Here is a 16,692-nt window from a genome sequence, read left to right on the forward strand (position 1 = left end):
TCACTATATTGATTCTTCTGATCCATGAACAAAGTATATTTCTCCATCTATTAGTGTCCTCTTTGATTTCTTTCACCAGTGTTTTATAGTTTTCTATATATAGGTCTTTAGTTTCTTTAGGTAGATATATTCTTAAGTATTTAATTCTTTCCATTGCAATGATGAATGGAATTGTTTCCTTAATTTCTCTTTCTGTTTTCTCATTATTAGTGTATAGGAATGCAAGGGATTTCTGTGTGTTGATTTTATATCCTGCAACTTTACTATAATCATTGTTTAGTTCTAGTAATTTTCTGGTGGAATCTTTAGGGTTTTCTATGTAGAGGATCATGTCATCTGCACACAGTGAGAGTTTTACTTCTTTTCCAATTTGGATTCCTTTTGTTTCTTTTTCTGCTCTGATTGCTGTGGCCCAAACTTCCAAAACTATGTTGAATAGTAATGGTGAAAGTGGGCACCCTTGTCTTGTTCCTGACTTTAGAGGAAATGCTTTCAATTTTTCACCATTGAGGATAATGTTTGCTGTGGGTTTGTCATATATAGCTTTTATTATGTTGAGATATGTTCCTTCTATTCCTGCTTTCTGGAGAGTTTTTATCATAAATGGATGTTGAATTTTGTCAAAGGCTTTCTCTGCATCTATTGAGATAATCATATGGTTTTTATTTTTCAATTTGTTAATGTGGTGTATTACATTGATTGATTTGTGGATATTGAAGAATCCTTGCATCCCTGGGATAAAGCCCACTTGATCATGGTGTATGATCTTTTTAATGTGTTGTTGGATTCTGATTGCTAGAATTTTGTAAAGGATTTTTGCATCTGTGTTCATCAGTGATATTGGCCTGTAGTTTTCTTTTTTTGTGGGATCTTTGTCAGGTTTTGGTATTAGGGTGATGGTGGCCTCATAGAATGAGTTTGGAAGTTTACCTTCCTCTGCAATTTTCTGGAAGAGTTTGAGTAGGATAGGTGTTAGCTCTTCTCTAAATTTTTGGTAGAATTCAGCTGTGAAGCCGTCTGGACCTGGGCTTTGTTCGATGGAAGATTTTTATTACAGTTTCAATTTCCGTGCTTGTGATGGGTCTGTTAAGATTTTCTATTTCTTCCTGGTCGAGTTTCGGAAAGTTGTACTTTTCTAAGAATTTGTCCATTTCTTCCACGTTGTCCATTTTATTGGCATATAATTGTTGATAGTAGTCTCTTATGATCCTTTGTATTTCTGTGTTGTCTCTTGTGATCTCTCCATTTTGATTTCTAACTTTATGGATTTGATTTTTCTCCCTTTGTTTCTTGATGAGTCTGGCTAATGGTTTGTCAATTTTATTTATCCTTTCAAAGAACCAGCTTTTGGCTTTGTTGATTTTTGCTATGGTCTCTTTTGTTTCTTTTGCATTTATTTCTGCCCTAATTTTTAAGATTTCTTTCCCTCTACTAACCATGGGGTTCTTCATTTCTTCCTTTTCTAGTTGCTTTAGGTGTAGAGTTAGGTTATTTATTTGACTTTTTTCTTGTTTCTTGAGGTATGCCTGTATTGCTATGAACTTTACCCTTAGGACTGCTTTTACAGTGTCCCACAGGTTTTGGATTGTTGTGTTTTCATTTTCATTCATTTCTATGCAAATTTTGATTTCTTTTTTGATTTCTTCTGTGATTTTTTGGTTATTCAGCCGCGTGTTGTTCAGCCTCCATATGTTGGAATTTTTAATAGATTTTCTCCTGTAATTGAGATCTAATCTTACTGCATTGTGGTCAGAAAAGATGCTTGGAATGATTTCAATTTTTTTTTGAATTTACCAAGGCTAGATTTATGGCCCAGGTTGTGATCTATCCTGGAGAAGCTTCCATGTACCTTGAGAAAAAGGTGAAATTCATTGTTTTGGGATGAAATGTCCTATAGATATCAATTAGGTCTAACTGGTCTATTGTATTGTTTAAAGTTTGTGTTTCTTTGTTAATTTTCTGTTTAGTTGATCTATCCATAGGTGTGAGTGGGGTATTAAAGTCTCCCACTATTATTGTGTTATTGTTAATTTCTCCTTTCATACTTGTTAGCATTTGTCTTACATATTGCAGTGCTACCATGTTGGGTGCATATATATTTATAATTGTTATATCTTCTTCTTGGATTGATCCTTTGATCATTAGGTAGTGACCATCTTTGTCTCTTTTCACAGCCTTTGTTTTAAAGTCTATTTTATCTGATATAAATATTGCTACTCCTGCTTTCTTTTGGTCCCTATTTGCATGGAAAATCTTTTTCCAGCCCTTCACTTTCAGTCCGTATGTGTCCCCTGTTTTGAGGTGGGTCTCTTGTAGACAGCATATGTAGGGGTCTTGTTTTTGTATCCATTCAGCCAGTCTTTGTCTTTTGGTCGGGGCATTCAACCCATTTACGTTTAAGGTAATTATTGATAAGTATGATCCCGTTGCCATTTACTTTATTGTTTTGGGTTCGAATTTATACACCATTTTTGTGTTTCCTGTCTAGAGAATATCCTTTAGTATTTGTTGGAGAGCTGGTTTGGTGATGCTGAATTCTTTCAGCTTTTGCTTGTCTGTAAAGCTTTTGATTTCTCCTTCATATTTGAATGAGATTCTTGCTGGGTACAATAATCTGGGCTGTAGGTTATTTTCTTTCATCACTTTAAGTATGTCTTGCCATTCCCTCCTCTGGTACTGGCACAAAGACAGAAATATAGATCAATGGAACAAAGTAGAAAGCCCAGAGATAAATCCACGCACATATGGACACCTTAACTTTGATAAAGGAAGCAAGAATATACAATGATTAAAGACAATCTCTTTAACAAGTGGTTCTGGGAAAACTGGTCAACCACTTGTAAAAGAATGAAACTAGAACACTTTATAACACCATACACAAAAATAAACTCAAAATGGATTAAAGATCTCAATGTAAGACCAGAAACTATAAAACTCCTAGAGGAGAACATAGGCAAAACACTCTCCGACATACATCACAGCAGGATCCTCTATGACCCACCTCCCAGAATATTGGAAATAAAAGCAAAAATAAACAAATGGGACCTAATTAAACTTAAAAGCTTCTGCACAACAAAGGAAACTATAAGCAAGGTGAAAAGACAGCCTTCAGAATGGGAGAAAATAATAGCAAATGAAGCAACTGACAAACAACTAATCTCAAAAATATACAAGCAACTCCTACAGCTCAATTCCAGAAAAATAAACGACCCAATCAAAAAATGGGCCAAAGAACTAAATAGACATTTATCCAAAGAAGACATACAGATGGCTAACAAACACATGAGAAGATGCTCAACATCACTCATTATCAGAGAAATGCAAATCAAAACCACTATGAGGTACCATTTCACGCCAGTCAGAATGGCTGCGATCCAAAAGTCTACAAGCAATAAATGCTGGAGAGGGTGTGGAGAAAATGGAACCCTCTTACACTGTTGGTGGGAATGCAAACTAGTACAGCCACTATGGAGAACAGTGTGGAGATTCCTTAAAAAACTGGAAATAGAACTGCCTTATGATCCAGCAATCCCACTGCTGGGCATACACACTGAGGAAACCAGAAGGGAAAGAGACACATGTACCCCAATGTTCATCGCAGCACTGTTTATAATAGCCAGGACATGGAAGCAACCTAGATGTCCATCATGAGATGAATGGATAAGAAAGCAGTGGTACATATACCCAATGGAGTATTACTCAGCTATTAAAAAGAATACATATGAATCAGTTCTAATGAGGTGGATGAAACTGGAGCCTATTATACAGAGTGAAGTAAGCCAGAAGGAAAAACACCAATACAGTATACTAATGCATATATATGGAATTTAGAAAGATGATAACAAAACCCTGTGTACGAGACAGCAAAAGAGACACTGATGTATGGAACAGTCTTATGGACTCTGTGGGAGAGGAAGAGGTGGGAAGATTTGGGAGAATGGCATTGAAACATGTAAAATATCATGTATGAAATGAGATGCCAGTCCAGGTTCAATGCATGATACTGGATGCTTGGGGCTAGTGTACTGGGACGACCCAGAGGGATGGTATGGGGAGGGAGGAGGGAGGAGGGTTCAGGTTGGGGAGCACATGTATACCTGTGGTGGATTCATTTTGATATTTGGCAAAACTAATACAATTATGTAAAGTTTAAAAATAAAATAAAATTAAAAAAAAAAAAAGAAGTGGAGAGGAGTTGTGTGATTGGTGCCTATTTATTCGTGCTGCACGTGCATGGGCATGAACACACGTGCATCCACTTGTGCCCAAGCATAGGTTTTGCAGAGAGGGGTGCAAATTCTGTTATAATTAATCAGAAAACAGTGTTTTGATACAAATATAATTAGAAAACTTTAGCTGGTGAGCCAAAACATTATTGGAAGTCTTAAACCAGAAAATAAGTTTTCTTACACAGAGGAAGCTGATTTACAGTGTTGCTTTGACCCCTTGTTTGATGCATCATTACCTCCTGAAACTAGGTATCACTTCTGATTGTGCATCCTTTCTGTCTGAATTGTCTTTCTGTATCTTGAAGTCAATGAAGCTACTTGACAGATTGGTTGTTATATTGCTTAACCTCCTGGGGTTTATCTCCACATCTCACTAACAACAAATTTATTTCTCCCATTAAATCAATATTGGATCAAATATAGATATGAACCTTATTCTTCAGTTAACCAAGTTCAGGAGCCTTATGCTAGATGAGGTACACAGTGATACTTTTAATTCATCCTTCATTTTTTTCTTCTTTATTCCCAAACCTGTACCATTTTCTTTTTCTTTTCTTAATAATTTCAGAGTAAGAATAATTCTAAGAGGCTCTCTTGTCACGCACCTTTAAAAACACACTTCAGATTCTATTTTTTTCTTCATAGGGGAATTATAAATTTAAACTTACATGGAATTCATATATAGTCTTTTTTCATTAAAAAAATCAAGAGTTACATTTGAAGTAAGATTTACATATGTAGCAGTCAGAGAATTAGTTAAAGCAAGCAAGAAAAAAAGATGATGAGATACTTGGACTTTTAATTAAACATTGGAAGATATTTTAACTTTTTAGTCTTTGCTTTTTTATAGTCAGTAATGTAGAAAGTAGGGGCTTATTGGTTAATTGTGGATTTATTTCCCACATGTGTAAAATTCTCTCACTTTCATTACCATTAGTCCATTGAAAAAATGCTATAAATTAAGACAGAGGCTTCATAAAGTGGCAGTTAGTAAAATCATGGAGATGACTTAATGGCCACAAGAGGTTTAGAGAGGCCTCCTGGTTATGATGTTGAACTAGTGATAAAGAGGAGATTTCTAGTTTAAGTTTTGCTACATGTGATAGCTTTTATTTTTAGAGTTCTCCGTATTCTCACATATAAAATAAGAGCAATGGAAGAAATTATTCTACTGATCATAGTATGAGACTAAGATTCTAAATCTGGGGGTTGTATAAGTGTTATTGACTATGATTATTTATAATATCATATTTTATTTTTATAAAACTTTTTATTTAAGTAATATGGGAGTAATATGTTGTTAGCACGTGGTTCAGTGGTAAAGAGTCTGCCTGCAATGCAGGAGACACAGCAGATGTGGGTTTGATCCCTGGGGCAGGAAGATCCCTTGGAGGAGGAAATGGGAACCCAGTCCAGTATTCTTGCCGGGCAAATCCCATGGGCAGAGGACCTAGCTGGCCACAGTCCATGACCATCCCAAAGAGTAGTACATGACTGAGTGACTGAACATACAGCACACAGCACAAAATGTTAGGTAACTGTTCATGTTAGATGTAGAGGAGGGAAGCAAAATACCTGGCAGATAGCCCACTCCCCCTTTTCAGCCTTGTGGTGATGATAAGTACCATTAATTGATTATACAGTATGATTCTGTTGAATATCCCAAGGCTGGGCTTGAATACTCAAGCATCCCCTGCCTATAGATGATAAAAACCAAAGTTCAGAGTGATATAAGATCATTTAAGGTTTCATGTGGATGATGGATTCTGGAGCTAAGGCTTGAGCTAAGGTTACTAGAATTCTCATGTTTAACAAGTAAAATCCATTTGCTTGTGGATTAATGTTTGTTAATATTTTCACTCTATTTTAGGTGGCAACGGGTAACACATAACCAGGCAACAGAATGTAGAATAACAAGTAAGCTTAAGAGAAAACGCACATACACGCACACAAACAAAATCACATGATATGGATCAGTTAGCTATTGACACAGTAATGCTGTGTAACAAACAGTAGCAAAAAAATTCTCAGTGATATTCACACATGTGAGGGATAAAAAGGGGGATCTTATTTAGAGAGCAACTGGTGTGCCTCTGCTTATCTCAGCCGGGCTCTCTTACATGTCTCTGGCTTAGCTAATTTAAGTTACAACAGCCAGAGAGGTTTTGTTTCATGCTCCAGCACTTTGAGTCTGTTGTGTTTATCCTTAATCTTGGAACAGCAGATTATCCAGGTATATTCTTCCAGTAGCAATGACAAAAATATAAGAATGCATGTCAAACTGGGTAAAACCCATTAAGGGCCAAGTATGGGCTGGTGGCTCAGATGACAAAGTGTCAGCCTACAATGCGGGAGACCCAGGTTCAGTCCCTGGGTTGGGAAGATCTCCTGGAGAAGGAAATGGCAACCCACTCCAGTATTCCTGCCTGGAGAATCCCATGGATGGAGGAGCCTGATAGGCTATAGTCCATGGGGTCACAAAGAGTCGGACACGACTGAGCGACTTCACTTTCACTATGGGCTTCCTTGGTGCTCAGACGGTAAAGAATCTGCCAGCAGTACAAGAGACCCAGGTTCGATCCCTGGGTCAAGAAGATTCCCTAGAGAAGAGAAAGGCTACCCACTCCAGTATTCTTGTCTGGAGAATCCCATGGGCAGAGGAGCCTGGTGGGTCCATGGGGTTGCAAAGAGTCAGACATGAATAAGCAACTAAGACTTTCACTTTCTGAACTGACACACTTCATATCTGCCTCAGTCAATTGGCCAAAGTCAGTCACATGGCTGAACCCAAAGTCAAAGGGAAGAACCCCAAAGTCACACGTCAAAAGTTATGGATGCAGAAATGAGTAAAGAATTGGGGTCAATAATGCAATCTATCATATTGTATAGTTCTAAATATATTCCCTGGAGAAGGCAATGGCACCCCACTCCAGTACTCTTGCCTGGAAAATCCCATGGATGGAGGAGCCTGGTAAGCTGCAGTCCATGGGGTCGCCAGAGTCAGACATGACTGAGCAACTTCACTTTCACTTTTCACTTTCATGCATTGGAGAAGGAAATGGCAACCCACTCCAGTGTTCTTGCCTGGAGAATCCCAGGGACGAGGGAGCCTGGTGGGCTGCCGTCTATGGGGTCGCACGGAGTCGGACACGACTGAAGTGACTTAGCAAATATATTCCCAAAACGATTTGTAATTCTTCAGAGATACTCAAGAATTTTAAATGGTGATGATAATGAGATAACTCACCATGGAGATAAAAAATACAAGTAGAAAATAAAAATGAAGGTGACATTCAAATACAATATGCATAAGATATGATTTTCTGAAAATGTTGAAATAAGGACATATTTGGCCTTGCACTTCGCAATGTCCAAAATAACAAAAGAAATGTGTTGCTAATGTCAAAAAATGGATTATATTAGGGGAAATATAGATGTTCCGTAAAATATGTATCCTCTTACGAATGTGTGTTCTTTTCCCAGAAAAGGCTTTATAAAAAATGTAAAATACAGTTTCAACATTGCATTTCTGCATTTAAAGTAGAAAAAAAATCTTCAGAAATTATTGCATTCTATTTCTTCTTGGTTGTAAGTTCATTACCAATAGTCCCTTAAGATAGGTTGAATGAAGATTATTTCAATCAAGTAAAAAAAGTGAAAACAATCTTAAAGATTATTAACTTCTCTTGGTGTATAGAATAGCAAGTAACAGAATGTTTCATTGTTTTCTCCAAAGAAAAACACAGGTTTTGATTCATTGGATTTGAGCAAATTCTGCTTATAACCCTTAAAATTTCCCTTTCCACGTATAATTAGATAATGTTTTCACATATGATTTCTGCCTCACTGTAGCCAGTTGTTCAGAGAAGGCAATGGCACCCCCTCCAGTACTCTTGCCTGGAAAATTCCATGGATGGAGGAGCCTGGTAGGCTGCGGTCCATGAGGTCATTAAGAGTCGGACACAACTGAGTGACTTCACTATCACTTTTCACTTTCATGCATTGGAGAAGGAAATGGTAACCCACTCCAGTGTTCTTGCCTGGAGAATCCCAGGGGCAGGGGAGCCTCATGGGCTGCCGTCTCTGGGGTTGCACAGAGTCGGACACGACTGAAGTGACTTAGCAGCAGCAGCAGCAGCCAGTTGTTTGGAAGACACCAATAATTTTTAAGTTGACAGTCCATCTTCTGTGTTAGTCGTCAAGCATTAATGAAGTTTGACTGCTTAAAGTCAACTGTGGATTTGTCTGGGTGATAGTCATTTGAAACAGCAATTCATTAGCTAAATTACTGTTATTTAGACTTTGTATTTTTCCTAGTCACTTCCAAGTTGGTTAGCATTAGCAATAGACACTTGTTTAAAGATCAAATTTAGTATCACACAGAAGTGTTAGTTTTATTGATTTATCTCCTGAGATGCATAGCTCTATATAAAATTAAAGCCCCTGGAATGTATTTTTAAATGAGACAAAGACATTATAGGTGAATATTATCTTTCGTTTTTGTTCAGTCGCTAAGTCACGTCCAACTCTTTGTGACCTCATGAACTGTAGCAGGCCAGGCTTTCCCGTTCTTCACGGCCCCTTCAGTTCAGTTCAGTTCAGTGGAGTTTGCTTAAACTCATATCCATTGAGTCTGTAATGCCATCCAACCATCTTATCCCCTGTTGCCCTTTTCTCCTGCCCTCAGTCTTTCCCAGCATCAGGGGCTTTTCCAATAAGTTTGCACTTCTCATTAGGTAGTCAAAGTATTGGAATTTTAGCTTCAGTATCAGTCCTTCCAATGAATATTCAGGGTTGCATTACTACATTATTTATTTAGCAATTTAGGGAATTGATAATAGATCAAAGAGTGATCTGGTTGTATCTGTCCCATTTAAGTGAGGAATGCATTCTTGAACATAGTTCCTTTACATCCTGATATTGTTCTAGAAAAACTTTTATACATATACTTAGATTTATAATGGTGTATGTTACATCTATTTTTAAAATTGTAAAATTGAAAATACTCATATCAATAGGAGCAGTCAAAATATGATAAAGCCATACATGGAATGCTGCTGCTGCTGCTGCTAAGTTGCTTCAGTTGTGTCTGACTCTGTGTGACCCCATAGACAGCAGTCCACCAGGCTCCGCCATCCCTGGGATTCTCCAGGCAAGAACACTGGAGTGGGTTTCCATTTCCTTCTCCAATGCATGAAAGTGAAAAGTGAAAGTGAAGTCACTCAGTCGTGTCCGACTCTTAGCGACCTCATGGACTGCAGCCTACCAGGCTCCTCCATCCATGAGATTTTCCAGGCAAGAGTACTGGAGTGGGTTGCCATTGCCTTCTCCAATACATGGAATATCTTACAGAAATTAAAAATGTGAGAATATATGTGTACTTGTGTGGTGACATCCCAAAGTATTTTACAGTATCATTTCTTTCTTTTTTTACTTTTTTAATGGGAGGATAATTGCTTTAGAATGTTGTGTTGGTTTCTGCCCTACAACAACTAGCATCTGCTTCTAAACACATATACACACACACGTGTAATTATGAAATCTTAAGCTACACAAATGGATGTGTGCCTATAAATAATCTTCTAACACACATAGACTAATATAGGAAAATACCTTGAAAAAGATCTGGGAGCCATATGTACCCAACTGATAATAGTAGCTAACTTGGTGGAAGCAAGTAAAATTTGAGAGTGGTTGTCATGGAGGCTCTTTGCCTTATCTGCATTATCTGTATTTTACTAGCATAAACAATAAATATTTTCATAGTAAATCAAATTGAAATTTATTTTTAAGGTGAGTGATGACTGATGCACAGTAAATTCATATAAAGTTTACCATTTAATGAGTTTTGCCATACATGTACATTCATAAACCATTATCACAAAAGAGACAGCAAACATTTTCCTGTCCCCAATTTCCTTGTGCTCATTTGCAATCCTCTCCTTCCTCTCACACTGTCCTTTCACATCCACCACTCTGCTTTCTGTTACTGCAGATATGTTTTAATTTTCTACAAATTTACATAGAATCATATATATATGCTTTTTAGTCTGGCTTTTTTCAGCATAATGATTCTGAGATTTAATCAAGTTGTTGAATGTATCAATAGTGCATTCCTTATTATTGATTAGTAGTATTTCATTTTAGTATTCCATATCATGGACATTTGGATTGTTTCTAATTTTGTTGTTGTTCAGTCACTCAGTCGTGTCCAACTCTTTGCAACCACATGGACTGCAGCACGCCAGGCTTCCCTGTCCTTTACCAACTCCCAGAGCTTGCTCAGACTCATGTCCATTGAGTCGGTGATGCCCTCCAACCATCTTGTCTCTGTTGTCCCCTTCTCCTCCTGCCTTCAGTCTTTCCCAGCATCAGGGTCTTTTCCAATGAGTTAGTTGCTGGCATCAGGTGGCCAAATATTGGAGCTTCAGTTTCAGCATCAGTCCTTCCAATGAATATTCAGGATTGATTTCCTTTAGGACTGACTGGTTTGATCTCCTTGCTGTCCAAGGGACCCTCAAGAGTCTTCTCCAACACCACAGTTCAAAAGCATCGGTTCTTTGTCACTAAGCTTTCTTTATAGTCTGATTCTCACATCCATACCTTCCTATTGGAAAAACCATAGCTTCAACTAGATGGACCTTTGTTGGCAAAGTAATGTCTCTGCTTTTTAATATGCTGTCTAGGTTGGTCAAAGCTTTTCTTCCAAGGAGCAAGCATCTTTTAATTTCATGGCTGCAGTGATTTTGGAGCCCAAGAAAATAAAGTCTGTCACTGTTTCCACAAAGTAGCTATAGATATTCACATAGAAGACTTTTGGTGAATATATGCTTTTTTTTCCCTTAGGAATAAATATCTAGGAAAGGAGTGAGGTCATATGATATGTTTGTTTAACTTTTTAAGAAAATACCTAAATGCTTTTCAAAGTTTTTGTACTATCTGACATTCCCTTTGGCAGAATGAGAGTTTCCCTGTAACCTAACACCCTTGATCCCTTGGAGGTATTTATTTGTCCATTCTAGTGGATAGGATGTAGTGGTATCTCATTTTGAATGTAATTTGGATTTCTATAATAAGAATATTGAACATCTTTTCATGTGTGTATTAGCCATTCATACATCTTCTTTGGAGAAGTATCATTATCTTTTGCCCTATTTCTTGGTTGTCTTCTTTATGGATTTCAAATATGTATAATTTAATATTTATTTTTATGTATATTAAATATATACCTATATAATAATTAATTATTACAGTAAATATATTATATATTAAATACATTACTCAGATAATTAAATATATATACATATATTTAAAATCCACAAGAAGACATCCACTAAAAATGGCAACAGATTTGAACTCTTGGGTAAAATCTGAATATAAACTCTTTTGTGGATATTTATTTTGTATATATTTCTGTTTAGTCTATAGCTTGCCTTTCTATTTTTTTAACAGTGTCGTTTGAAAAATAAGACATTTTAATGATGCTGGTCAGTTTATCATTTTTAACTAAACTTGAATTTTGTGCCTTTTTATGAATTCTTTGCCTACCTGATTGTAATGAAAATGTTCTCCTATTTTCTCATAGACATCCCATAATTTTATCTATAGGTGATCTAGCTGCCTTGGCCTCCTCTGTCTCTGAATTCTATATTCTGACCTCAAGAGACCATAGTCTGTTAGTGTTTCTTCCTTCGTGCCCTGAGGCCTGGGGACACTTCAGGAGTGGACTCAGATGATTTCATGGTTCAACTCAGCTGCTTTCTTTCAGGAATTACTCTCTTGATGTTCAATGTCTGAAAAGCATAATTTCATATATTTTGTCTGGTCCTTTAGTTGTTTAAGGTGGGTAGGTAAATTCAGTCCTTGTTGCTACATCGTGGGAGAAAGCTGAAGTCTTCAAATGGGTTTTGAAGGTTTAACATATTTTGTATTTCAACGGACCTTTTGTATTTTTCCCCTTGCTTTAAAAAAATGAACTTCATATTTCATTAGAGAGAGGGCTAGGATTTTTCTACTCCTATCTTTGGAGCCATTCCATTTATATTGAAGATGAAGCTTCAGTATTTAATAAAATCATAATGGTGGTATTGGTTATTATTACTGAGTACTCATGTCAAAGCTAGTTCAAAGTGCTTTACATGTGTTAGCTCATTTACCACAATACCCTGTGAGATAGGCAATATTATAATTTCTATTTTGCATGTGAGAAAACCGAGCTTACCAGAACCAGATAACCTGACTCTCTTAACCATATTATTTTATGGTTTCCAAATTTTATTTATTTCAGATTTGTTCTTAACACTAGAGATTCTGCAGTGAATAGTACATGTAAACTCTCTTGTTTGAATTTGCATACAAGGCCTTCCTGTCATATTGGTGAATTTTTCAGGTTCTGGTGAATGTAAAGACATGGTTCTGGATCCTATGGACTTAAAATTCTGGTGAGCAAAACAGGACAAGAAGAGTATTTTTGTAGACTTTAGTGGATAGAGAGCATTCTGAGAGCTTGACCAGCAATGGAATGTTGAGGGGTAACCTGGGCGTAGGGACAAAAGAGGAGGACTGTTAAGCAGAGAGGATGATTTTGCTAGATACTTGGTATAAGAGCTGTATAGTTATATTGACAACCAAGGAATATAGCTTTGATTGCAGACTGTAAGAGTAACATTTTTTTCAGTGATAATGGGGGAGACTATGACCATGATAACAGTCATACCTAAAATATATTGAGCAGTTGACTAAATGCTGACCATAGTTCTAAAAAATATAAGGGTACTGATTAATTCCCATGCCAGTCCATTGAAGTGGGTATCACTATTATCACCATATTCTGGTTAAGGAAATTGAGATTTAACAAGGTTTAGGCAGAAAAATAAGCAGAAAAATGCAGAAAGTGAAAGTGAAACGGAAAGTCGCTCAGTCATGTCCCACTGTTTGTGACCCCATGGACTATACAGCCCATGGGCTTCTCCAGGTCAGAATACTGGAGTGGGTAGCCGTTCCCTTCTCCAAGAGATCTTCCCAACCTAGGGATCAAACCCAGGCCCGCGTTGCGGGTGAATTCTTTACCAACTGAGCCACCAGAGAAAAATGCAAAAACTCCAACCAAATCAGGTAGTCTGACTCCAGAATGTACAATCTTCAACACTAGAAGCAAGTTTAATGTTAGGAAGTTTAATGCAGAAATTAAAAAATGTTTTAGAAGGGAAAGGCTCTGGTTGGAGTTGGATGAACAGAAACCCTTAGAAGTTAAAGACTAGAAAATTCAAGTGTCTTTGACACCTTGTTTTGCTTTGGTGGGAGTTGGAATTGCATTGGGACTAGGTGGATAAATGTCTTAAAATATTAAAGTCTTGATAAATTAAAGAAGAATGTGTCCTGTGCAAAATACTGTGATTTAAAGCCCCTTTGAATTAATAAGTATGCCCTAAGTGCTCAGTTAAAATAGATTTTGACATAGAGTCATGGCTATCTGTCCAACTAGATAGGTATCTTTGGGTTAGATTAACGTTTCTCATAACTTTTATCTCTACCATTACATGCTGTTATAATAAACATCTTATATCCTACTAATTTTATTGCTTCAATGTAACACACATACCCACACGTAAACCATATATACACACACACACTGCTGCTGCTAAGTTGCTTCAGTCGTGTCCGACTCTGTGCGACCCCAGAGACGGCAGCCCACCAGGCTCCCCCGTCCCTGGGATTCTCCAGGCAAGAACACTGGAGTCGGTTGCCATTTCCTTCTCCGATGCATGAAAGTGAAAGTGAAGTCGCTCAGTCGTGTCCGACCCTCAGCAACCCCATGGACTGCAGCCTTCCAGGCTCCTCCGTCCATGGGATTTTCCAGGCAAGAGTACTGGACTGGGGTGCCATTGCCTTCTCCAACACACACACACACACACACACACACACACACACACACACACACACACACATATGTATATGAAAGTCACTGTGTTAGTCACTCAGTTGTGTCCAATCCTTTGCGATCCCAGACTGTAGCCCACCAGACTCCTCTGTCCATGGGATTCTTCAAGCAAGAATTCTGGAGTGGGTAGCCATTCCCTCCTCCAGGGGATCTTCCCAACTTAGGGACTGAACCCGGGTCTCCCGAACTGCAGGCAGACTCTACCATCTGAGCCACCAGGGAAGTCACATACACACACACACTTGTGTGCACACACACATATAGCAAAGCCTGTCAAAGCAGAATGGGCAAAGGTAATGATGTAATGTCAGGTCAACAATTCAGAAAATCTGTAGGTTTCATGAAGATATATAAGAGTTTTTGAGTATATAAGGTAGCGTGAGTAGGGTACTCGAGATCTATTTATTAAAAAATATTTTCTAACTAAAATTTTTTATTTTTAACTTTTATACAGTTTTTCATGGTTACTTTCGATTTACAGTTATTCTGAAACATTTGCTATATTCCCTGTGTTGTACAATACATCCTTGAGCCTAACTTACATCCAATCGTTTATACCTCCCACTTCCCTACCCACATATTGCACCCTCCCAACCACTGGTTACCACTGGTGTGTTCTCTATATCTGTGAGTCTACTTCTTTTTTCTTATATTCAGTGTTTTTTTTTTTTTTTGTATTTTTAGATTCCACATATAAATGATATTATACAGTATTTGTCAAGAACTCTATTTAAATGATGGTAAAGGGACATAAGGGCTTCCCTGGTAGCTCAGATGGTAAAGCGTCTGCCTACAATGCAGGAGATCCAGGTTCGATCCCTGGGTCGGGAAGGAAATGGCAACCCACTCCAGTATAGATATGAATTCCATTGAATTCTATTGCCTTTGCCACCAATATTCATTAGTGTCAGACGTAAATGGTGAAGGACTATTGCACAATGCTATTGGTTTTAATAATGCTGTAGCCAAGATAGATATTTAGGAAGGGAAGGAAATTACAGCAGAAGGCATCCAAATACCCTTGCTTAGGTTTCTGAGCTTGAGTACATGAAGGATTAAATTTGGGGATACCACTAAATTGAAGCATACATAAATGCTTCCAGTGTTTATACATAAACACATAAATGAGCCCAGTGTTTATAATTCAAACTCTTTGCCAACTCTGTCTAGGAGGAGATTGAGAGAGACTCATTGGGGTGAGTATAGGTTAAGAGATGTAAGTGTATCAACCTCACAGTGGAGTCTTGGTTTTAGTCTCTCATACTCTGGAAATCAAGTGATGCTGAAAATGATTAAGAATACAGTGATACTGCACAATAGAGTTCTTAAATACAAACCAAATATTTACTGCTGCAACTTGAACAAGAGGCATTATCTGTTTTAAGGATGGAGGACAATTTTGCTGTATTGAATTTTTTTTTTAAGAAAAAATTCAAACATACAGATTAACTACACCCATTAAACACCCATGGCTCTATGAAATTTTATTTCCAGATACCACGCTCCTTTTTTTTTACATCTCAAGAAATATCTGCCTTACATTTAGTGTTTCATATGCCCACTTTAACACTTTGAAGTTATCCTGTGAAGTTATCTATTATCTGTAAAGAAACATAAATAATGTCTTTATTTTCCATGTAATTATGAACATTGTACAGTACTACATATATACTTCTACATAAAAAAGTTGATTTTTCATTTCACATTTTTTTTCACACCATATTGAACATTGAAGTAAAATTCATTCATTTACTATGTGGCATCACATTATATAAATAAGTTTCAGTTTATATATCTAATCTTGTATAAATGAACCAAGTTTTCATTTTCAGTCTTTCATCATTGCAAGCAATGCTACAATGCATAGTATTATACAGGTTTCTTTGTTCAATTGATTTTATAAATTAATTATTGGATAATTAACATTAGCAAGATTTAATTTTTTCTCCCCAAGAACATAGAAACTATTTATTTAGGAATTATTTTGTATCTTTTAGTAAAATAATATGAAAATTATTTCATATCTTTTTCTTCTTCATATAAGGTCTGCATATATTTGGTTTAATGTATCTCTAAATACCTTTTGTTGTTGTTGTTCTTAATAGTAGTGTGTGTGTGTGTGTGTGTGTGTGTGCTCAGTCGCTCAGTCATGTCCAACTCTTTGTGACCCCTTAGACTGTAGCCCACCAGACTCTTCTTTCCATGGGATTTCCCAGGCGGGAGTACTAGAGTGGGTTTCCATTTCCTACTCCAGGGGTCTCCCAACCCAGGGACTGAACTGTGTCTCTTGTGTCTTCTGCATTGGCAGACAAACTCTTTACCACCTGGAAAGCCAACAGAACTATCTACTTCAATCTATTGTAATTAGAAGTTCTAATCAATTGTTGCTAAAAACATAAAAATTATTCTTCCACTTTTAAATAATTGCTAAGCTTTTATTGATTCCAAATGTGTAACTGTAGGCTCACTTGAATTTTTATGGAATCATAATATAGTAAATAAAGTTGACAATTTATCTCTCCA

At 37.1% G+C, this 16,692-nt stretch overlaps 1 non-coding gene across 1 annotated transcript; it reads left to right on the forward strand.

The window, feature by feature from the left end:
• Window positions 1-14,928: 14,928 nt before the first annotated feature.
• On the forward strand, window positions 14,929-15,000 carry TRNAC-ACA (transfer RNA cysteine (anticodon ACA)). Its single transcript has one exon. It is a non-coding gene; the product is annotated as a tRNA-Cys (tRNA).
• The last annotated feature ends 1,692 nt before the right edge of the window (window positions 15,001-16,692 follow it).

This window comes from Bos indicus, chromosome 8 (genome assembly GCF_029378745.1).
Source record: "Bos indicus isolate NIAB-ARS_2022 breed Sahiwal x Tharparkar chromosome 8, NIAB-ARS_B.indTharparkar_mat_pri_1.0, whole genome shotgun sequence".
Taxonomy (NCBI): Eukaryota; Metazoa; Chordata; class Mammalia; order Artiodactyla; family Bovidae; genus Bos; species Bos indicus.